This window comes from Tamandua tetradactyla, chromosome 1, assembly GCF_023851605.1.
Source record: "Tamandua tetradactyla isolate mTamTet1 chromosome 1, mTamTet1.pri, whole genome shotgun sequence".
NCBI classification, from domain to species: Eukaryota; Metazoa; Chordata; class Mammalia; order Pilosa; family Myrmecophagidae; genus Tamandua; species Tamandua tetradactyla.
The window spans coordinates 100,093,681-100,118,646 of NC_135327.1; the positions used below are offsets into that span (position 1 = coordinate 100,093,681).

Sequence of the window (24,966 nt, forward strand, 5' to 3'; positions counted from 1 at the left end):
AGTTGAAATTCTTAAAGCAGTAAGAGAAAACACCTGTCAACCAAGAACTTTATATCTTGAAACACTTACTTTCAAAAATGAGGGAGAAGGGTATGGACAGATGGGTAAAAACAAGGATATAAATACATAAATATATAAATAATAGGGGGGATATCGGGTAAAAAATTGGGTAGATGAAATACTAGTGGTATTTTCATAGTAGTCAATGAAAAGGAGGGGTAAAGGGTATGGGATATATGAATTTTTTTCTTTTTTCTTTTTATTTATGTTTTCCGGAGTGATGCAAAAATTGTCATGGTATTGAATACACAACTATGTGATGATATTGTGAGGCATTAATTATATACCATGTATGGACTGCATATGTGTGAAGATTTCTCAATAAAATATTTTTTAAAAAAGAGGGAGAGATTAAGACATTCTCAGATGAACAAAAGCTGAGGGAGTTTATTACCTCTAGACCTACCCTACAACAATACTAAAGGGAGTTCCTCAAACTGAACAGTAGTGGTTTAAAGCAGCAGGGAAAAATAAAGACTGGCAGTAAAGGTAGCCATTTGGGTAATTACAAATGCCAGTATTACTGTATTCTATTATTTGGTACATAACTACACTTCTTACTTCTTACAGGTCCTAAAATACAAATGCGTAAAAAGTAATAAGTGATATTAACTTAACAAAGTCATCCCCTGAAAAAACCTCCTCAGAGACTCTGTGAATAGAAAGACAAATCCCACTTGGTTAGGATGCTTAGAGACTGGAGGAGGATTCCAGAAACAATGAATCGAAGAAAAAGAAAAATATCAGGTAAGAAATTTCCACCCTGGGCCTGCCAATCTGTTTCCGTTCTTTCCAACTCACTTGGTCCTGTGGACCTTGGGAGTTGCCAGAAGCAGCAGCCCAGGTCCTTCCCACTGTGGGCAAAGAATGCAGAGCCACATGCAGCAGTGAGTTAGAGCCCCATGCATATCCAAGCACAGGGACCCAAGTCCACAGAGACCCAGGACAGAATACAGGCTATAAGGAGTGCTGCATGCTACATACAAAAGGGTCTTGTTTAGCACCCAGACTATTTCTGTCTTGATCTCCAAACACCTACATCGGCTCTGCCTGTCAGCTCTGCTCTGAGCTTTTTCCAAAATGTTTCCTCTTTTAAAGGACTCCAGTAAACTAATCAAGACTTGCCCTGAATGGATAGAGTCACATCTCCATCTAATCAAAAGGCCACACCCACAATTGGGCATGCCACATCTAATCAAACATTAGACAATCTAATCAAACATTTCCATCCTAAAAGTTGAATCAGGATTGAAATGGCTGCCCCTACAATGTTGGATCAGGATTAAAACATGGCTTTTCTGAGGGTACATATTAATTTCACACTGGCACAGATATAAAGGATATTAAGATATTTACACACCATTGTTCATAGTGGCATTATTCACAGTTGCCAAAAGATGGAAGAAACCCAAGTAGTCCATCAACTGATGACAAAATGTGGTACATACATACAAACAAATATTATTCAGCCATAAAAATAATATAGGCAACATGAATGAGACTTGAAGACATCATGTTGAATGAATGATATAAGCAAGACACAAAAGGAGAAATATTGTAAGACCTCACTGATATGAAATAATTAGAATAGGAAAATTCATAGAGACAGAAACTAGAACAGGGGCTAGGATGAGAAATGAACAGTTAATGCCTAAATTGTAAAGTTTCTATTTGTTGGAAAAGTTTTAGTAATGGATGGTGATGATAGTAGCACATGATTATGAAAGTAATTAGCAGCACTGAATTACATATTTTTGATGTGGATAAAAAGGGAAATTTTAGGTTGTATATATGTTATTATAATACAAATTTTTTAAAAAACTAAAAATATAGGACGATAAAACACAGTGAATCCTATTGTAAACCATGATAGTAAACCATATGTAAACCTAATGTAAACTATAAAAATGTTTTTTCGTGAACTGTAACAAATTTACCACACTAATGCAAGGTGGTTAATAATTAGGTGGTACATGGAAACTCTGTATTTAGTGCATGATTTTTCTGCAAGCCTACAACTTCTCTAATAAAATATAATTAAACAAATAATCATTATTATGGATGGTTGAGACTGTAAGAAAAGTAATAGTAGTCAAAAAAATATGACTGAGTATTCAAGGTAACAGGACCTGGTTTTGTTTATCAAGGGGAAAGAAGAGTAGATTTATCCTAAGATAAATATCTGGTTATTCCATAATGTGAAAGAGGATAGTAAAAGACAAAAACAAATGGCTATAGAAAGCTGTAGAGGTTTTTGAGGAAGTAAATTCTATTTTCCTTGGTTTATAATAACATCAAGTAATAAGGCTGGAAAAGAAGCAATGAAATATGTTAAAATTTTGGCAAAGTTTTCTCAGCTCAGCTTTGATGGGTTTATTAAAATAAAAAACTTAGAAATGTTTTACTGCCAAATACTATATCAAAGTACTACTAGAATTTGGTATTCTCTGTTACAATGACATGATAAATTAATCTTGGTGCATTCATTCTGCTGTTATTTAGAGGCAATAAACATTATTCTTTACGTTCTATGTAATCCTCCTATTTAGTGGAGATTCTTGTAACTCACAAGAATAATGTTTTGTGCTTATGCTGACTTTATAGAAAAAAGAAAACTGTCTATGGGGTGCGGGTAGTTATTTTATCTCTCTATGTTCAGTATCCTTACTTAAGAGCTGGGGACAACAATGTTTACATAATAGGGAAGATTAAATGACACCTCATGCTACTCAATAAATATGAACCTTTATCAGTTAATGTCAGGAACTTTCGCAACAATGCAACTAATTCTTGATAACCTGAGTTACTTGAGATAATATTAAGCTGTCTTACTAGACCCAAATAAAACTCTTCTGATTATCTACCATGCCCCTCCATAATCCAGTCCCCAAAAATCAAATGTATTTACCATTAGTTCCCCTCCCAAATCCACCCCCATCTTAGTTTACCAGGGCTGCTAAAACAGATACCAACAAACTATTTGGCTTAAAAACAGGAATTTATGTCTTACAGTTTTAAAGGCTACAAGCCCAAAATGCAGATATCAGCAGGCCATGCCTTTTCCAAAGTCTGTAACATCCTGGTGGTGGCTTGCTGACAGTCATTCTTTGCTTTCACCATGGTGATTTTTCTCTTTCAGTCTCCTCCTATGGCTTCTACTACCATATCCAAACTTTGCTTATAAGACTGCTGGTTTGAATCTGTGGTGGACCCCAGAAAAGCCATGTCCTTTAATCCTCATTCAATATTGCTGGGTGGGAGCATTTTGATTATTCCCATGGAGATGTGACCCACCCAACTGTGGGTGGTAACTTTTGATTAGATGATTTCCATGGAGGTGTGTCTCCACCCATTGAAGGTGGAGTTGCTTACTGGAATCCTTTAAAAGAGGAAACATTTTGGAGAGAGTCCCTTTTGTAGAACCACGAGAAAGCCAGCAGACGCCACCATGTTCGCCATGTGCCCTTTCAGCTGACAGAGAAACGCTGAACATCATCAGCCTTCTTGAACCAAGGTATCTTTCCCTGGATGCCTTAAATTGGCATTTCTATAGACTTATTTTAATTGGGACATTTTCTTAACCTTAGAACTGTAGCAACTTATTAAATTCCCCTTTTTAAAAGCCATTCTGTTTCTGGTATATTGCATTCCGGCAGCAACAAACTAGAACAAAGACTGTAGTCACATAGGATTAAACCCCCCCTGATTCAATTTGGCCTCATCTTGTAGGATCTTTGAAGATCCTATTTACAAATTAATTCACACCCATGGGACCAAGGATTAGGACTTAAACAAGTCTTTGAGGGGGACATGATTCAATCCCTAGCATTCTTCAATCAAGCCAGCCTTCTGTGTCATACAAGAGTAATAATAATACCTTACCTTTATACGATATTTCTATTTACCACACGTTTCCTTACAGCCTTTCATTCAGATAGTAATAGTTCTCAGAAAAACTGCAGGCTTGAAAAAGTTTCTATTCAGAATTTGTGGACAACAGGAAATATTTCATTGGTATCAGTCACCGAACAATTACCCAGTCCTAAAGGATGACATAACATACGGCTAAAAAGAATAGAGTATCTGTTTAAATGCTGTTTTAGCCAAGAGGATTTAAAAACCTTTTTTACCTTATTCTAGCCCACACTGATCATTTTCTAATTTCCACAACACATTACTTCATACTAACTCAAGTATTCATCACATCACCCAATCATGTGTGTGAACCTTGTCACCTTGATTAAGTCCTAGGTCTCTTAAGGGCAAGAATAACATATCTGCCACTGATATGTTATCCTTCACAGAGTCCTTCACAGAGACTGCAATCAGCAGTCACTGAGAAATGTCTTATGGTTTACTTTTAGACACAAACCTGAGACTAAACTCAACTACCTCAAACAGCAATGTGGCCTTCTTTTGGGGGGAAGAGAGGGACAATGGATGGAAATTTGGAGATAAAATTCAAGTATTTTCAATTATCCATTTCCGGGCTGGAAGAACCTAAGAAGAAATCCAATCCAATTCTCTCACATTTCAGATGAAGAAACTAAAGCCCAGAGATGTTAACTGTCTTGCACTGAAATGAAATAAACACCTAGTGGCATAAACTGTACTGGTCCAGAGCAGACTTACTGATTCACCATCCAGATTTTTCTCTACACCACATTATCTCCCTTACATCCAACTGGTAAGATTGTGTTTGCAAATACAGAATGAATTATCAAATGAATGAAGCTTTGCTCTTTTTTTTGCTTGGAAAAAATGTAGACAGAAAACGGTAATGACAGTTTAGGGCAACGACACTAAAATCTTAGTATTCTGGATGTTAAGTCCTTCATCGTGAGCAGCAAACACACTGATAAGAAAGAAAAGATAACTTGGGGAGGGGAAGGTGCATAAAAGACCAAACTAAAGCACAAACTTTGTTACATAGAATTTCATTTCAAACATGAAAGAACTTGGTTTGTTCACTCAAGTGTTCACTAACTCACAAAATTTATTAAGTACCTGCTTTGTGTCAGAAACTGGTCGCAGCCCTGGAGATACGGTAATTCAAAAGGATAGACAGGATTCCTGTTCTTCTGGAGACTGTGCTTTAGTAGAAACAAGATAATAAACAAGTAAACAAATAAAGAAGCTAATTTCAGCTTGTAATAGTTAACATGAAGAAAAGAAACAGGATGATGTAAGTAAGAGAGAATGATTGGAAGTCTCCATGAGGTGCAATGACAAGGAAAACCCTCTGAGGAGATAATACTTGATTGATCTGAGAAAGAGGAACAAGTGCAAAGTCTGGTTCTAACTTCTTTCCAATCAACACTTTCAGAATTCTTTTTCAACCATAATCTTGGAGATAGGCAGTAAATTCCTTATTCCTAACCTCCTCAGATATAAACAAATGAGAATGAAAGGTATCTTTAGCATGGAATCTCTAGCATGGAATGGCCTGGTAAAGAGAAGTCATCCAAAGCGAACAGAAGAAAACCCACAAGCAAAGAAAGACCTGCATTCCACATTCTTACAAGAATGGCAGTACCTGATATATACAGGAACGGTAATGATGTGATATGGTGATCTTTATACTGAAAACAAATTTTCTCTGTTTTCTAATATGCAGGGGATAGTGACAAATGAGATGTGTAATAAAGGCTAGACAGTAATCTGCCAATATGTTAACTTAAAACCTAATCATTTTAAACACAATTTTTCAAACTCTAAAATATTCTTTGTACAGGAACACAAAATAGTAACAGGGGAAATCTTCTTAATTTTTATATTATAGGCCTCTGCTCCAATTTACAAGATCTTTGGAGAAGTATTGTTCAAAGCTCTATTGTGATAGATGGATAGATAGATTGATAGAATTATGTGGCAAAATATTAAAATTGGTGGATCTGGGTATCTAGGGAATAGGGGTATACTGGATTTCTCTGCCTGGGGTTTGTATTATTTTCATAATTGTCCTGCAAGTATGAGAGTATTTTAAAATAGAAAGTTTTAAAAATTTCATTTGTAATAAAACGAATTAAAATTTATCATTAAAAACAACAACAAAAAGCTCTATTATGTCACTGCCTTAACAGCATACCATGTAAACAACTGGATATTTTAGTAAGTTTTCATGGTTTCAAATACATTAATTAAATATTATTATTAGGGAAAAATAAAGACAAAGAATCAATGAATATTTAAACTAGAACAACTTCATTTTAAAGATAAGGAAAGTAAAGCACAAAGAGGATTAATAACTATCCAACGTCAATCAAATGGAAAAAAAATGTTTTCAAACTCTTAGTCCAGGACTCAAGTGTTTTCAAAAGCATTAATGATGTTTGTCACTGCCTTTTTTTTTTTTACTGTAAAATATAACACATATACAAAGCAAAGAAAGAAAAAAGCAATAATTTTCAAAGTACTCTTCAACAAGTACTTACAGAACAGATCCCAGAGTTTGTCATGGGCTACCATACCATCCTCTCAGATTTTTCCTTCTAGCTGCTCCAGAACACTGGAGTCTAGAAGGAATTTTTTTTTTATCATCACAATTGACTTTTTTTTTCTTTTTTGTGAAAAATAATGTCCATAAAAAAGCAATAAATTTCCAAGCATAGTACAATAATTAGTTTTAGAACAGATTTGAGAGTTTGATGTGGGTTACAATTCCACAATTTAAGGTTTTTACCTCTAGCTGCTCTAAGATACTAGAGACTAAAAGAAATATCACTATAATAATTCAGCAATCATACTCATTTGTTAAACCCTACCCTCTCTGTAACTCGACCATCACCCCGATCTTTCTTCCACTCTTTAGGGGAATTTGGGCTATGCCCATTTTTAACTTTTTCATGTTGGAAGGGACTGTCAATAATATGGGATAGGGGATGGAACTAGCTGATATCCTGGAAAGGCTGGCCCCTCTAGGTTCTAGGTCCTATTTGATCCAGGAACCCATCTGGAGGTTGTAGGTTTCTGGAAAGTTACCCTAGGACATGGAACTTTTGTAGAATCTTATATATCACCATAGATGTTCTTTAGGATTGGCTGGAATGGTTTTGGTTGGGGGTTGGCAAATTATAGTAGGTAACAATGTCTATCTAAACTTGCATAAGAGTGACCTCCAGAGTAGCCTCTCAACTCTATTTAAACTCTCTTAGCCACTGATACCTCATTTGTTACACTTCTTTCTTCCCTTTTGGTCAGGATGGCATTGTTGATCCCACAGTGCCAGAGCCAGGCTCATCCCTGGAGTTATATCCCATGACACCAGGGAGACTTTCACCCCTGGATGTCATGTTCCACGTAGCTGGGAGGTCAATGATTTCACTTGCAGAGTTGGACTTACAGAGAGAGAGAGGCCACATCTGAGCAAGGTCCTCCAGAAGTAACTCTTAAGGATACCTATAGGTAAGCTAAGCTTCTCTGCTACATACATAAACTTCACAAGAGCAAGCCTCAGGATAAACTGCTTGGCTTATTGATTTGGGTGTCCCTAATGTTTGAAACAGTATCAGGGGTTTCCCTGGTGGTAAAGTTTAATAGTTTCATATATTTTCTCCCATCCCTCAAAGGGACTTTATCAGTACTTTTTTATTATCTGCTTAATATACATTGTGATGTATACAGGCATTAAATTAATCTATACGGGATTAAAGGCCCTCATTCTTATGCTGGGTTCCTTGTATTTAGATTATTTTAAAGATCTATACAAAATTTAAGTTCTGGATAAAATAAACCTTTCTTCCTTTGGTCTCAAAGAGTAGATGAGGTTCTAAAATATAGACAATGTCTTCCTTACCCCTGTATTCTGAATTACCTTAATCCCACCCTGATTAGCTTCATTCCTATCTCTAAATACCAGTTATACATATATAAAACAGCCTCTCAATATTCGGAAATAGTAATTACCACTACAGACTAAATACAACTGCCATAACAGCTTACAATCTAGGCCACTGTTTTCTTACAAGCATTTTCTAAATGAGACCATACAATATTTGCCCTTTTGTTCCTGGTTTACTGTGCCTCACCAAATGTCCCACAGGTTCATTCTCAATGTTGCATGCATCGCAACTTTGTTCCTTTTTGTAGCAGCACAATATTCAATCATATGTATACACCATCGTTTGCCAGTCTACTTCTCAGTCAGTACATCCTTCAGTCACCTGCATACATTAGGCATCATGTGTAATGTCCAAAGTCAATAGTCCATTAACACTTCCAATTTTAGATAATATCATTGGTCCCAAGAGAAGGATAACCAATAATACAACCTCACCACATCTATGATGTTTTGATATAAAAAAATCTTTTGCTATGGTTTGCAGACCAAAAAAAGCTTTTAAAACACTGCATTTCATATAACGTGGCCTAAAGTACCTCCTTGTATTGTTATGCAAATATGCAATAGTAACATAAAAACATTAAGATAAGCCTACCTTAAAATCTCTCCTTCAATTCCCATTTTTGCTTTTATGCAGTGCTCTGCTGTTTGTACTGTGAGGACTACAGCTAAAGTAAGTATCAACAGCAATAGTAGAAACTAGCAAGCAGAGAGGCTCTTCTCCAAAGGTGCTAAAGAATTACTGCTTATTAATCTTTTAAGGAATGTACAACTAAAGGTAAAGAGAGGCTGATATTATAAAAAGATACAATATGTTCACTATAACTCGGAGGATTAAATGGTTTTCTTCAAAAAAAGACTCAGAAATATGTCCTCCTCAGATTTGACCTTGAAATGTAATTTCAGGAGAAAATACCCATTCCTTAAATATTTTCTGTACATAATATTGCCTATGGGTAATGTCTGGGAAAAATTTTAATGTAGGACAGAGCCATCCACCCCATAATTAGGTCTAAGATGGAAAATGTAAGCAGTCTTGAGAGAAGCTATGCTAAAACTTCAACTAAAATATAGAAATATGACATCTCTAGATACCAGATCATTTTTAGATGGCATATTTGGAGGGGCTGAGAAAGTAGCACTGAAAACTACAAAGAGATAAAAGAAAATGGGTAAAGAAAGGCTAGGATAAAAATAGAAAGTGTTACGGCAAAAGGAAAACTACTCAATCAATGCGCTGTAGTAAAATATAGCAATAGTCACACTGATAATGAATTTAAGTTTAAAAATATGACGGCTCTCACACTGCTATACTTGAGATGGTTTAAACTAAAATGTAGTGGTACAAGGGTAGTTCAGTGGTAGAATTCTCGCCTGTCAAGCTGGAGACCCAGTTTCGATTCCCAGACCATGCACCACAGGAAAAAAAAAAAAAACTAAAATGCATTAAGCAGTACTAGATATTTCATTTACAGAGCCTGAACTGCCCAAAGCCTCAAGTAAATCATGTGCTGGCACAAGACCTCATCTCCCCACCTATAGCTGACTAGATTTGCATTGGGGACCTGTGCCAGAGGCCTTCTATTAAAAAGGCAGGCCAATCAGACATAGGAAATCCAGAGTTAGCAAGAAAAGTCAACAAAGAAAGAATTCACAAAAAGAAATAATGAAGTGGGATTAAGGGATCAAAAACTGAAGTTATGAAGAAGCAGGCACAGCTTCTTCATACTAATATCAGAGGATATTAGTAAAATAGAAAAGTGATACAGAGTAGAAGCAGGAGAACTAAGCACACCAAAAATGCAGAGAAAGTATGCAGGTCATGACAGAAAAGGAGAAAACAGTCAAAAGAGATTCTGATTTCTGGCAGCTTGCTGATTTTCTCATGTGCATTCCTTTATTCAAGGTGGTTTGAGAATTGTATGATCTGGAGTGAAAAAAAAACAAGGCTAAGACATAAATGGCCATGTTAAAAAGAACTTTCAACACACCTGCTACAGAGCTATTATGAAAAAAAACAGAAAACTACAAGTGTTGGAGAGGATGGAACATTCACTGCTGTTGGAAATGTAGAACGGAAGACAGTTTGGTAGTTCCTCATGAAGCTAAGCATAGAATTATCCTTCAATCTGGCAGTCCCATTACTAGGTATATACTCAGAAGAACTGAAAGCAGGGATGGGAACAGACATTTGCACACTGATGTTCATAGTGGCACTAGTCACAACTGCCAAATGACAGAAGCAATCCAAGTATCCATCAACCGATGAGTGTGTAAACAAATGTGGTATATACATACGATGCAATATTATTCACCAGTAAGAAGAAATGAAGTCCTGAAGCAAGCATGAGGACATTATGTTGAGTGAAATGAGCTAGATGCAAAAGGACAAATACCGTATGATCTCACTAATAGGTGCTAATTATAATAAATAAATGCATAGAATTAAAATCCAGAATATAGGTTACCAGGAAATAGAATGTGAGAAGTGAAAGGAGAGTGGATACTTAACATGTACATAATTTTTAACTAGGTTGAACTTAAATGTTTGGAAATGGATAGAGTTGATGGTAGCACAATATGGTGAATGTAATCAACAGCACTAAATTATGTGGGTGATAGTAGGTTTAGAGTAGAGTATGTCACTAGAAGGAAAGCTAGAGGATAAAGCAGGGATTTATTGTGTAACACAGTGAATCCTGTGGATACTGTGGAACCTTGGCTGGTTCCTGCCCCTCCCCTCACGGGCTCAGCACAGAGTTGGCCCATGTTCCCAGTGCTGGTTCCTAGTCCTAGTCCTGGAGAGAGCTGCATAAACCTAGTACACATATTGAGAGCATGTATGTCTAGCCAGTCTGTCTGGTGGTGGGCTGAGGGACTGAACCAGGACATTCATTACAGGGTCCCATCATAAAACTTGCCCTATGGATAGAAGATAGCTCACAGAGCTCTCCTACAGAATGCTTTGGGAAAGCAGCCCAGTTGTAGCTGTCTGCATCAAAGGTTTGCTGGCTGTGGGATATACAGTGCAGTAGCCTGATCCATTAAGAAGTACTGTTTTCTCAGGGAAGAGGGGACATTCAGATCAGTGTAGACAAGGGAATTCCTAGGGTCACATGCACAGCCCAGAACAAAACACGTGTACAGAAAGGATTAGGGAAGATACAAGCTATCCTCAAAATTCACTGTATGGAGAAACTGTAGAGGAGACACTCACTCAAGTCAATTTGCAAAATCTGGGAAAGAGGTTTTCTTCTCTTTCCCCTTCTTTTTCTTTTTGGTTAGTTCCTGGCATTCAAGGAAAACATAACACTAGCTGGATGAAAGATTAAGGAAGAGACGCCTCGGAGTTTAAATTCCAACAATAAAGTTAAAATATCAAAATGTGCAGGTTTCCACAAAGGACTGCAAAATAGATGAAGAAACAGGAAGCAACAGCCAGGCAAAGGAGAAGATTAAAGACTTATAGAAGCCATCAATGAGCAAGACCAGACCTGGGACATACTAGAGGAAAACTTTTCTAAAATGATCCTAAATATGCTCACAGAAATCAAGTAAAACATGGGCAAAGAACTAAAGGACATCCACAAGACAATATATGAATACAAAGATACTATCAGTGGAAATAGAATTTACAAAAGAAATAGAGCTGAAGACCATAGAAATGGAAATTAAAAATGCAATGAAAGAATCCATGAACCTGAAGACAAGACAACTGAAAACATCCAGTCTGAGAAGCAGAAAAAAGAATGAAGAAAGTGAATAGAGCCTGAAGAAACTTGGTACACCATTAAAAGTACTAATATATTCATTGTGGGAGTCCCTGAGGGAGAAGAAAGAAAAGGACAGAGAGACTACTCAAAGAAATAATGGCTGGAAACTTCCCAAATTTAATGAAAGACATGCACATATACATCCAAGATGTTCAACAAACTCCAAACAGGATAAACCTAAACAGATCAACACCACACCATGTGTGCCAGTTTGAAACTGCTGTGTACTCCAGAAAAGCCATGTTCTTTAATCCTCATACAATATTCCTGGGTGGGATCTTTTCATTAAGTGGTTTCCATGGAGATGTGTCTCCACCCATTCAAGGTAGATCACTTATGAGAGTCCTTTAAGAGGGAATCATTTTAGAGAAAGCTTCCGAGTCCACACAGCCAAAGACCTTTGAAGATGAAGAAGGAAAACGCCCCTCAGGGGAGTCTCCTGAAACAAGAAACAGGGAGAGAAAGCTAGCAGATGCCACCATGTGCTTTTCCAGTTGACAGAGGTGTTCAGAAGTCAAAGATCCCAGCAGACACCAGCCAGGTGCCTTCCTAGCTGACAGAGGTGTTCCAGACGGCATTGGCCTTTTTTGAGTGGAGGTAACCTCTTGTTGGTGCCTTAATTTGGACATTTTCATGGCCTCAGAACTATAAACTTGCTACTTAATAAATATGCTTTTTAAAAGAAATTCCATATCCAGTATATTGCATTCTGGGAGCTTAACAAACTAAAATACCATGTTACAATCACACTATTTAATGTCAAATATAAAGAGAAAATTCTGAAAGCCACAAGAGAGAAGTAACGTGTCATGTACAAGGCAGCCTCAGTAAGATTAAGTGCCAAGTTCTCATCAGAAACCATGGAGGCAAAAAGACAGTGGGAATACACATTTAAAGTGCTGAAGGCAATAAACTGCCAACTAACAAATTCTATATCCTACAAAACAGCCTTTCAAAAATGGAGGAATTAATATAACTTATGTGGACAGTTTAACTGAATACCATAAGTATATGGAATCTTGAGTAGGGCATGAGATTTTGTAGGTTTGTCCAGAGTGATGCCCAAATAAATTCCAGAATGATTTGAACAGTGAGTTAAAAAGCACTTGCAAAGTCCCCTAGGGGGAATGGTGAGGAAGGGGGAAAATTCAACTTCCTCAAGTGGAGAATTCTTGATATTCTCACAAGCAGTGGGGATGACCAAAGCAATAGGCTGAGCCCCCAATCTTGGGGTTTGTTCATATGAAACTTAACTCCACAAAGGATAGGTCAAGCCTGCTTAAAATTAGGCCTAAGAGTCACCCCCACGAGACCCTCTTCTGTTGCTCAGATGTGGTCTCTCTCTCCAGCCAACACAACAAGCAAACTCACCACCCTCCCCCTCTCTACATGGGACATGACTCGCAGGGGTGTGGACTTTCCTGGCAACATGGGACAGAAATCCTAGAATGAGCTGGGACTCAGCATCAAGGGATTGAGAAAACCTTCTCAAACAAAAAGGGGCAGAGCGAAATGAGACAAAATAAAGTGTCAATGGCTGAGAGATTCCAAACAGAGTCGAGAGGTTATCCTAGAGATTATTCTTATGCATTAAGTAGATATCACCTTGTTAGTCAAGATATAATGGAGAGGCTGGAGGGAATTGCCTGAAAATGTAGAGCTGTGTTTCAGTAGCCATGCTTCTTGATGATGATTGTATAATGATAAAGCTTTCACAATGTGACTGTGTGATTGTGAAAGCCTTGCGTCTGATGCTCCTTTTATCTATCTTATCAACAGATGAGTAAAACATACAGAATAAAAATAAATAATAGGGGGAACAAATCTTAAAATAAATATAGTAGATTGAGATGCTAGTGATCAATGAAAGGAGGGGTATGGTATGTATGAATTTTTTTCTGTTTTCTTTTTATTTCTTTTTCTGAATTGATGCAAATGTTCTAAGAAACGATCATGATGATGAATATGCAACTATGTGATGATATTGCGAATTACTGATTACATATGTAGAACAGAATGATTATATGTTAAGAATGTTTGTTGTTATAATTTTTTTAATTTAAAAATTAATAAAAAATTAAATGAAAAAAATGGAGGAATTATGATATTTCTGGATAAACAAAAGCTGAGGAAGTTCATCACCCCAGACTGACCCTATAAGAAATGTTAAAGGGAGAGCTGCAGGTTGAAAGAAAATACTAGACAACTACTGAAGCCACATGAAGAAATAAAGATTTCCAGTAAAGATAATGACATGGATAAATATAAATACCAGTACTATTTTAATTTAGGTTTGTAACTCTACTTTTTACTTCCTAAAAAGTGGATCTAAAAGGTAAATGCATAAAATTTAATGATAAATTAATGGTTTTAGACTCATAATGTATAAATGTGTAATTCATGAGAAGAACTTCCTAAAGGTGAGGGGAGAGAGGATATAGGAAGATAGTTTATGTATGCTATTGAAGTGAAGATGGTATCAAAAGCAAATGAGATTGTTATAGATTTGAGATGTTAGATTTAAGCCCATGATAACACAAAGAAAATATCAGAGAATATCCAAACTCAAAGATAGAAATTAAAGTATAGGTTACCAGATGTAGGGGAATGCAGCAATAGGGAATTAATGTAAGGTGGGTGTAGGGTTTCTGTGTGGGGTGAAGGAAAAGTGCTAATAATGGATGGTGGGGAGGGTAATACAATATTGGGAATGTGATTATTCCCACTGAATGTATGCTGGGGAAATGTTGAGACAGGAATACGTTATATATGTTTTGACAGCTTTTAAAAAAGGAAGATAAGCCAAGGAGATAATAATAATTACATGCAATACAGGTTACTGTAACAGATCTAAGAACAAACGAGAAAAGACTCAAAAGGAATCATGGGACATAAGGAAAAACTTGAAATATAGAATGTAAGTTTTATATCAATGTTAAATTTCTTGAACTTGATAACTGCAGTAAAAGTGATTACATAAGTAAATATACTTATTTGAAGAAAATGCCCATAGAAGTATTATCTGTTCAAGGGCTATGATGTGTACAACCAACTTTCAAGTGTTCAAAAAACTACAGATAGATGATAGATAGATACACAGATAGACAGACAGATAGATAGATAGACAGACAGATAGAGATGATAAATAGAATGATACAGCAAATGTGGCAAAATGTTAAAATTGGTGGATTGGAGAGGATGTGAAGAAATTGAGACACTTATCCACTATTGGTGGGAATGAATAATGGTACAGCTGCTATGAAAAACAGTTTGGCGGTTCCTTAGGAAATTAAACATCAAGTTGCCCTATGACCCAGCAATAGCACTATTCAGTATATACACAGAAGAGCTGAAAGCAGTGACACAGACATTTCCACACTGATGTTCACAGGAGCATTATTCACAATTGTCAAAAGATGGAAACAATCCAAGTGCCCAACAACAAACAAATGGATTAACAAAATATGGTATATACATACAATGGAATATTATACAGCAGTAAGACTAAACGACATCCTGAAGCACATGACAAGATGGATGAACCTTGAGGGCATAATGTTGAGTGAAATAAGCCAGACACAAACGGATAGATACTATATGACTCCATTTTTATGATCATGGTAAAGGTAAAATCATAGGCTTATAATACAGAATATAGGGGATTTAGAAATACATGGGAGCTAGAGATGGGTGCATGGTTAGCTAATGGGGTTGAATTCAATTGTAAGGAAATAGATAGAAGTGAAGGTGGTTCACTAGTGGGTCTATAAGTAATACTACCATATTGAAGGTAAACATGATTGAATGGGGTTGTATAGACCTATGGGTCCCACTGATTAACACTACAAATATAAATAAGTTTTTGCATGAACTACTGCAAAGGTATCATTCCTGTACAAACAGTATTTAGGTTCAGGGTACAGGGGGAAAACTGCTATTGCATGCTATAGGCTATGTTTAACAGGAAAACATCAGTAGTACCACAGCAACACCAGGGGTACATAATGGGGAGAGGGACATGAATTAAGGGAAGGTTTACATTTCCTATTTGGCAAGGGTGTGTTTATCAGTTATCTTTCTCTTGGGAAAACAATGAAATTATCTAAAATTGAGAGTTTTGATAGACTACAGACTTTGGACATTATATATGGTGCCTAATAAATGCAGGTGGCTGAAGGATGCAGTGACTGAGAAGTAGGTTGGCGAATGATGGTGTATACACATGATCTAATATTGTGCTGCTACAAAAAGGAACAAAGTTGTGAGGCATGCAACAATGTGAATGAACCTGTAGGACATTTGGTGAGGCAAAATAAGCCAGAAAAAACACAAAACAAAAAAGTATTGGCAAAGTCCCTTGAGGGATGGGAGAAAAATTATTTCTTCAGAGGCTGCCCATGGAAAAAAAAAAGAAAAACACTGTCAAAGTAAGTCAGAAACAAAAGACCAATTATTGAAAGGTCTCCTTTAGAAAATGCTTGTAAGAAAACAGGAGCTAAACTGCAAGCTCTTGTAGCAGTCACATTTTGTCCGGAGTGGTAATTGTTATTTCTGGATTTTTAGAGGCTGTTTTATGTTTCTATAACTTGGTATTCAGAGATAAGAACGAAGGCAATCAGGTAAGGATTAAGGTAATTCAGAACACAGGGTAAGGAAGACATTGTCTGTATTTTAGAATCTCACCTACTCTTTGAGATCAAAGGAAGAAAGGGTTATTTGTCCAACCTAAATTTTCTGTAGCATATAATCTAACTCAACTGCCTAGATAGCTAATTTAAACAATCGAAACACAGGGAGCCCAAAGTAAAAATGAGGGCCTTTAATTCTGTATAGTTCAATGTAATGCATGGATATATCCCAGAATATATTAAGCAGATAATCAAAAAGTATTGACAAAGTTCCTTGACGGATGGGAGAAAAAATAAGGAACTACTAAGCTTTACCACCTGTGTCAAACATTAGGGACACCCAGATAAATTGGCCAAGCCCTTGATCTTGAGCTTGCTCTTGTGAAGTTTATGTATGTAGCAGAGAAGCTTAACCTACCTATGGGTGTGCCTAGGAGTCACCTCTGAAGGACGTCTTTTGTTGCTTAGATGTGACCTCTCTCTCTCTAGGCCCAACTCTGCAAGTGAAGTCGTTGCCCTCCCCCCTACATGGGACATGACAACCAGGGATGAAAGTCTCCCTGGCAGCATGGGAGATGACTGTGGGATGAGACTGGCCCTGGCACTATGGAATCAACAATGTCTTCCTGACCAAAAGGGGGAAAAGAAGTGTAACTAATAAAGTATCAGCGGCTGAGACAGTTCAAATAGAGTCAACAGGCTGCTCTGGAAGTTGCTCTTATGCAAACTTCAGATAGACATTGCTACTTACTATAACTTGCCAAACCCCAACCAAAACCATTCCACCCAATCCTAAAGAAAACCTAGGGCAATACATAAGATTCTACAAAGATCCCATGCACTGGGGTAACTTTCCAGAAACCTACAACCTCCAGATAGGTTCCTGAACCAGGTAACTCGTGAAATCTAGAGGGGCCAGCCTTTCCAGAACATCAGTTAGTTCTGTCTCCCTACCCCTTATTATTGACAGCCCTTCCAACATGAAAAGGGTAGAATGGGTGTGGCCCAAATGCCCCTAAAGAGTGGAAGAAAGATCAGGGGTGACGGTGGAGTTATATAGAGAAGGTAGGGTTTTAAAAAGGAGTATGATTGCTCAATCACTGTAACGATATTTCTTTTAGTCTCTGGTATATTGGAGTAGCTGGGATTAAAAACCTAAAATTGTGGTATTGTAACCCATACCAAACTCTGAAATCTGTTCTACAACTAATCATTGTGCTGTGCTTTGAAATTTGTTACTTTTTTGTATATATGCTATTTTCACAAAAAAGAAAAAAAAAGTGATGATAAAAAATACATACATTCCTTCTAGCCTCCAATGTTCTGGAGCAGCTAGAAGGAAGGATCTGAGATGATGGTAAGTTAGCCCATGACAAACTCTGGGATCTGTCCTGTAACTACTTGTTGAAGAGTGCTTTGAAAACTATTGCTTTTTTCTTTCTTTCCTTTGTATACATGTTATATTATACAATAAAAAAGTTTTTTAAAAAATTGGTGGATTTGAGGCTGGGGGCTATGTTTGAGTTTTCTGTATGGGGTTTCTATTATTTTCACAATATTATTTTAAAATAAGTTTTTTTTTAAAGTAATGAAAAATTAATGGTTTGGGACTCACAAGGTACACATATTCAATTTGTGACGAAAAATCCATAAAGGTGGGGGTGGAGGGGTACAGGAACATAGCTTGTGTAAAGTACTGAAGTTAAGTTGGTATCAAAACAAATGAGATTGTTACAGATTTATGATGTTAAATTTAAATCCATGGTAACCATAAAGAAAATATCAGAGAATATGCAAACTCATAGAAGCAGAAAGTAGAGTACAAATACAGAGTAGGGGGGTAAGGGAATGGGGAGTTAATGCATTCTATTTGGGGTGATGGGAATGTCTTAGCCTTGGATACTGATGATGAGGATACCACAATACAGTAAATGTGAGTAATTCCATTCAATCGTGCGCTTGGGAGTGGTTGAAGTGGGGAAAGTTTATGTTGTCTATGTTTCCACAATTTTTTTAAAAAGCTACTAGAGAGCCAATAATGACTAATTTCAATACTCCATCCTAGAAAGGATCTAACAATAGACGAAAAAAGGCTTGAAAGGACATTACTGGGACATTTTTAAAAAATTAGAATATAAACTACAAGCTTTATATCAATTTTAAATTTCTTAAACTTGAATACTACACTTAAGGTGGTTACTTAAGTGAATATTCTTGTTCTTAGAAAATGTACACAGCAGTTCAAGGAGCATGACATATATAATCTACTCTCAAATGTTAAGAAAAAACAGATTGATAGATAGATGGACTGATAGACAAAATAAAACAATAAATGTGGCCAAATGTTTAAAATGGTGATGCAGCTATCCAGGGAACTGAGGGTATGTTTGAGTTTGCTATGGGGTTTGAACAATTTTTTTTTTTTTTTTTTGCACGAGCAGGCACCAGGAATTGAACCTGGGTGCCCAGCATGGCAGGCGAGAATTCTGCCACCGAGCCACTGTGGCCTGCCCCGGGTCTGAATTATTTTTGCTACCATCCTATAAGTTGAAATTATTTCCTAATTTTTTAATGTAAATAAAAAATTTTTCTTTTTTAAAATAATTTTTAAATGTTAAAAAAAATTTTTAATGTGAAAAAAAAAAAGAACTTCCAAATACCCTTATCACAGAAGTCTGACCTAGAAGAGTTCTTGTAATAAGACTCAGTCACAGTTTTAGAAATGAGGATATTGAGGACCACAAAGAAACCTAAGGTTACACACAAAATGACAGAACTAGGACAAATCAATGTCTTCTATTTTCCTAGTCATTACTCTTTGCCCTATACTATACTAAATAACAGCATAGAAATATTTTGTTTTCAAAATGAGTAACTTTGCCTTGTATTTTTTTTCTTTGTCACACATTTTAAAGTAAATCAAAAGTCTTTGTGTGCATATGCCTTCTTCCATAAAATATATCCATCATTTAAGACATCACATAGAAACTTCTTCAAATCCACTGGCTTTTTCCTCCTGTAAGTGTTCTTTCAAAAGCACATTTACTGAGGACATATTTCACATATTGCATAATGTGTTTGAACTCAATGTGGTAAAGAACACAGACTTTAAATGAAAGTTAAATTTCAATTATGAAATGAAGATTTCCTTAGAGAAAAAATTCATCACTAATGTCAGTAAAATTCAGGAGAAAACAGTGCAAAAACAACTGAAACTGAAGAGAGATAAATGTGAAATATTTAAAGTCATTCCTTATCAAATTTATTGCATCCATTCAACTTGTCCTAAGAACAAAAACTACAGCTGGAAACACCAATTCCAAAGGGGAAAAAATAATTATTAATCAATGGGAAAGTGTAGAGAGAAGCAGAAAAAAGCTGACCGGGGGTAAAGTGAAACCCCAGGGCAGGACTGAAGAACACCTAGATGCTTGTTCTGACAAAACACTTAAGCTCCTTTAAGGATTCTTAAAGGGCATGCAGGGGACGGTTTGGGAGTGGGGGATGGGGAATGGTGGTGAACTAATCCTTATCTCTCTAAAGCTGATCCACAGACAAGTAGAGTCATCAATCTGAAACTAAGAACATTCTCAGCCATCTGAAGGAGAGGAAACTAAGAAGACAGCATACCTTAAAGAATTCTTTCCTTAAGTTTAAGGCGAAAAACCCTACAAAGTGAAGTACACACAATCCAGGGAACGAAGTACTAGTGATTAATAAAAGAAAAAAAAAGCACAAAACTCACAAGTCCAGAGGCCACTTCAGTCATGGCTAAAAAAAAAGCAACACATTCAAAGGATTTTTCTCATCAAATGAACTAACGGCGTCATAGAAACATTTTTCTTAGTTCTAACAATTTAAAGGTGTATGTTGTTAACTCCATTCGATTGGCGAGAAAACTCAGATTCAGAACCTTTACTTAACCAAGGTCACAAAGCCAGGCATGTGACATAAGGTTTCGAACCCAGGCTATCTCAACCACTCTCCTTACCCGCTTCAAGAGTAGAAGCCACCACGTTAGGAGGTCAACAAGGCAGTTTAAGTTCCTCCTTAACAGCCACGCCGCGAACGAGTTTCGAAGAGGGAGTGAAAAAGAGGTAAGCGAAACTCTCTCGCTCGGTCTTTCAAAGTAAAAATAGATATGAGCTGTCAAAAACAGGGAAAGGAAAAAAAAGAAAGCGCTGCTGCCGCCCGAAGACTCCATATAGTAGCTGAGGTCCGTCACTCCTCCACGCCTGCGGACCGAGCCCGCGCTGCTCAGCTCCGCAGCCCAAGCCGCGCTCGGTCCTCCGCCCGGGGGCGACAGGGCTGCGGCTGTCAGACCCGGAGGCGCAGGGACGGCCCGAAGAAAGGGACAAAGAGGCTTCCCGGCCCGGGGCTGCCGGGCCGACCCGGAGCCAGGTGACGCGGCCCGGGCGGGCCGGGGGCGGGGTTGCAGCGAGGAGGAGCGGCCACCTGGCCGGGGGGCTCCGCCAGGGGCGCGGGCCGGGGCCCCGGGAGACACCTCCTCCTTTACCTTGCTTGTGGGCTTCTCCTCACAGTCGTCGCCGTCGCAGGGCTCCCGAGCCAGGGCGGCACAGGGAAAGCCGATTAGCGCGCGTCAGTTGCGTCCCACAGTCGCAGAGCAGCCCCCAGGTTGGGATGGAGGAAGGCCGTGGGTTGGGAGTCAGGGATGAGGTGCTTCCCGGCTTGGGGAGATTTTACTCCTAGACCGTTGCACTCCGCTTCCGCTCCGCCTCTCGGCTTGGCCCTGCCCCCGTTTAGGGTCCCGCCGGCCACTGCGCGCGGCATTGTGGGGAATGTAGTCCGGGAATGCAAAAGCCGAGGCAGGTCCGTCTAGTTTCCCAGCGCCTACTCCAGGCTGGGGGGAAGCTTTTGGGAAGCAACCAGAGAGGGACAGTCAGTACCTTCTCCCGGAAAGGAGGATGAGCTTGTATTGGAGGATGAGCTTGTGGAAGACCGCACAAGCTGTGCCTTAGCTCTTGGCAGGCCTTGAGAGGAGGTTGTGGGGTTTCCCTCCAGACCTTCCAGCAGGGCACCAACTTTCTCACCCCTGTTTACTGAAACAGCAGGGCTTGTTAGTGATTAAAAATGTGCTGCAGAGAGAAAACCTGTATTGTACTAAGGTTCTTAACAAATGGATTAAGGCAAGAAAAATAAAAGAATGAAGGGTTGAAAGAAAGAAACAAAATCGTCACTATTCCCAGATGAAATAGGTATGTAGCAAATCCAAAAGAATCTGGAGATAAATTGTTACAATTAATAAGGGAATTTAGGGGATTACTGGATACAAAAGCATGTTTTTTAAATTATTTCCGGACTGCTGGGAAGATGGTGGGATAGGATAGGCTGAGTTCGCCCCTGCTCCATGCAATAACTAGAGAAGTGACAGAAAAATGTACAAGACAGCGGTTCCAGAGAAGGAATTCTACAGTATAATGGAAGACGTGGATGAAAAAGCAGAGAAATTACAACTAAGAGAACAAGGTCAGTTTACTTGGTTGTGACTGTATCTGGGGCAGCTGCAATGCTCAAGCAGTAGCAAGTGCCAAATAGCAGTACGCTCCTACACTCCCACCTCTGTATCAAATTGGGAGATCTTCTCTCTCAGCTCCGCAGCCAGGAGTGCCCGTGGGGAACCCGGAAGCCAGCAGACTTGGTTTACTTACACACAGAGACCTTGAGATGCACATTACCTACCCCCACCCTTGAGGCAGGCTGCTGGGGGCACTTGTTTTGGCTGAGATCAGTGGGCCCTCCCCTCGGGAGGAGGTGGAAACACAGAGCTGAGCTGAGCTGGCAATTGGCCCGTGAAAGAGACTCCCTTTGTCCGGCTACCGCTATCCTTTCTCCATGAATGCCCAGAGCACTCACAGCGTGCACAAACAGAGAGACGGGGTCAAGGGAATGAGCTGTGCTGCACCGCCAGGCACTCCTGAGCTGGTTGTGGGCAGGGTTAGTTGAAATCCTCAGCAGCCCAACGTCATTCCGTGTGGGAGCCTGGGGAGCACCAGACCCATCATGTTCGCAAGTGGATTCTCTGCGAGGTGCACAGTGACCACCGCCCAACCCCAGAGTGGCAGTTTTCAAGATGCACCAAAACCTGTGGCCTTGATTGGTTTTACACCTGGTTGGGTCCCAAATCAGCCGGCTGATTCAGGTGGGGAGAGGCAGCCTGAAAGAAAGAGGCAGCCCGAAATCGCTGTCTGCTGGGAAGAAACAGAAACTGTTCTCTGGCAAACTACCTTTCTGTCTAGCTTTTAACAGATCTTCAATTAGAGATGCACCTTCTATATGAGGTGCCAGCCTTGGCACCTGCCCTTGGTTTGGCAGGGAATTACTGACAAACCAAGTACAAAAGGAGACCTTCAAAGCAAACCCCAAATCTTAGATGAGCGAGAGAAATGAACTTTCAAAATAACCTTGTCAAGATAATCAAATGCCTTGAAGGCAGCAGAAAATCACAAAGCACATGAAGATAAAAGAAAATATAGCCCAACCACATGACCAAATTAAAACACTGGGGGAGACACAAAATTTGGAACTAATCAAAGGTATCCATACAAATTTCCTAAATAAGTTCAGTGAGTTGGCTAAAGACATAAAGGATGTCAAGAAGATACTACAAAAGCATAAAGAAGAATTTGAAAGAATAAATAGAAAAACAGCAGATCTCACGGAGATGAAAAATACTGTACATCAAATTGAAACTATATTAGATACACACAACAGCAGATTTGAAGAGACAGAAAAAAGAAGTGATCTAAGGGCCAGGACAATTGGATTTGAGTGCACAAAAGAACAAATGGCAAGAAAGATGGGAAAATTGGAAGAGACAAGGAATGGCACTACATATTTAAAAAGGAACAGTTTACCAAGAAGAAATAACAATCATAAATGTTTATGCACCCAATTAAGGAGCTCCAGACTACATAAGGCAAACATTGGCAAAACTGAAGTGAGCAATAGACATTTCAACAATAATAGTGGGAGATACACACACACACATATATATATATATATGTACCACCTTCCTCTATAGATGGAACAACCACACAGCGGATCAACAAGGAAATAGAGAACTTAAACAATGTGATAATTAAACTAGAGCTATATCTAACAGACTTACATAGATCATTATACCCACAGACACCAGGATATACATCTTCTCTAGGCTCATGGAATGTTCTCCAGGATAGGTCATATGCTGGGGCACAAAACAGGTCTTAACAAATTTAAAAAGATTAAACTTATGGGGAGCACTTCCTCTAACTGTGAGAGAATGGAGCTGGAAGTCAATAACCACCACAGAATCAGACCTTTCACAAATATATCATGATTAAATAATACACTGTGAAACAATCAGTGAATCAAAGAAGAAATTGCTAAATACCTGGAGATGAATGAAAATGACAATTCACAACTTATGGGTTCCAACAAAAACAGTACTGAGAGGGAAAGTTATTGCCCTAAGTGCATATATTAAAAAAGAAGAGTGAGAAGAAATCCAGGACATAACTCCTTACCTGGAGGAATGAGAGAAACAACAGCAAATTAACCCCAGGGCAAAGAGAAGAGAAATAATAGAAATTAAGACAGAAATAAATTAATTGGAGAATGAGAGAACAATAGAAAGAATCAATAAAACCAAAAGTTGATTCTTTGAAAAAATCAAGAAAATCCATGGACCTCTAACTGGACTGACAAAAAAAGAGAAAGGATGCAAATAAACAAAATCAGAAATGAGAGGTAAGTCTTCACCATGGACCCGGAAGAAATAAAAGAAAATATAAGAGGATACTAATGAACAACTATGTGCCAAAAAACTAGGCAACTTAGATGAAAAGAAAAAATTCCTAAAAACACTTGAATAACTTACAGTGACTCAAGAAGAAGTAGAAGATCCCAACAAACCAATCACAAGTAAAGAAATACAATCAGTCATCAAAAATCTTCCTAATAAGAAAAGCCCAGGGCCAGGTAGCATCACAGGGGAATTTTATCAAACATTCCAAAAAGAACTAACACCATTCCTGCTCAAACTCTTCCAAAAATTTGAGGAAAAAGGAACACTGCCACACTCATTTTATGAAGTTAACATCACTCTAATACAAAAACCGGATAAACATGCTACAAGAAAGGAAAAATACAGACCAATCTCCCTAATGAACATAGATGCCAAAATTCTCAACAAAATACTAGCAAATCAAATCCAGTGACACATTGAAAGAATTATACATCATGACCAAGCGGATGTATAATTATACCAGGAATGCAAGGGTGGTTCAACGCAAGAAAATCAATCAGTGTAATACAGCACATTAACAAATTGAAAGGGAAAAATCACATGATCGTATTGATTGATGCTGAGAAGGCATTTGACAAAATTCAGACCCTTTCCTAATAAAAACACTTCGAAAGATAGGAACTGAAGGAAATTTCCTCAAGATCATAAAAGGCATACATGAAAACCCATGCCCAGAATAATACTTAATAGTGGGAGATTGAAAGCATTTCCCCTGAGATCAGGAATGAGGCAAGGATGCCCATTGTCACTACCCTTATTCACCATTGTATTAGAAGTTCTAGCTAGAGCAATCAGGCAGGGAAAAGAAATAGAAGGCATCCAAATCAGAAAGGAAGAAGTAAAACTTTCATTTTTTGC

At 38.2% G+C, this 24,966-nt stretch overlaps 1 protein-coding gene across 1 annotated transcript in view; it reads right to left on the minus strand.

The window, feature by feature from the left end:
- The window catches only part of CCDC126 (coiled-coil domain containing 126), a 74,848-nt gene extending 53,792 nt beyond the window's left edge, over positions 1 to 21,056 (minus strand). The window contains exon 1 of the mRNA XM_077121665.1: positions 20,818 to 21,056. The gene's annotated coding sequence lies outside the window, so the exon portion shown is untranslated. The remainder of the gene's footprint in view (positions 1 to 20,817) is intronic.
- Positions 21,057 to 24,966: the final 3,910 nt, after the last annotated feature.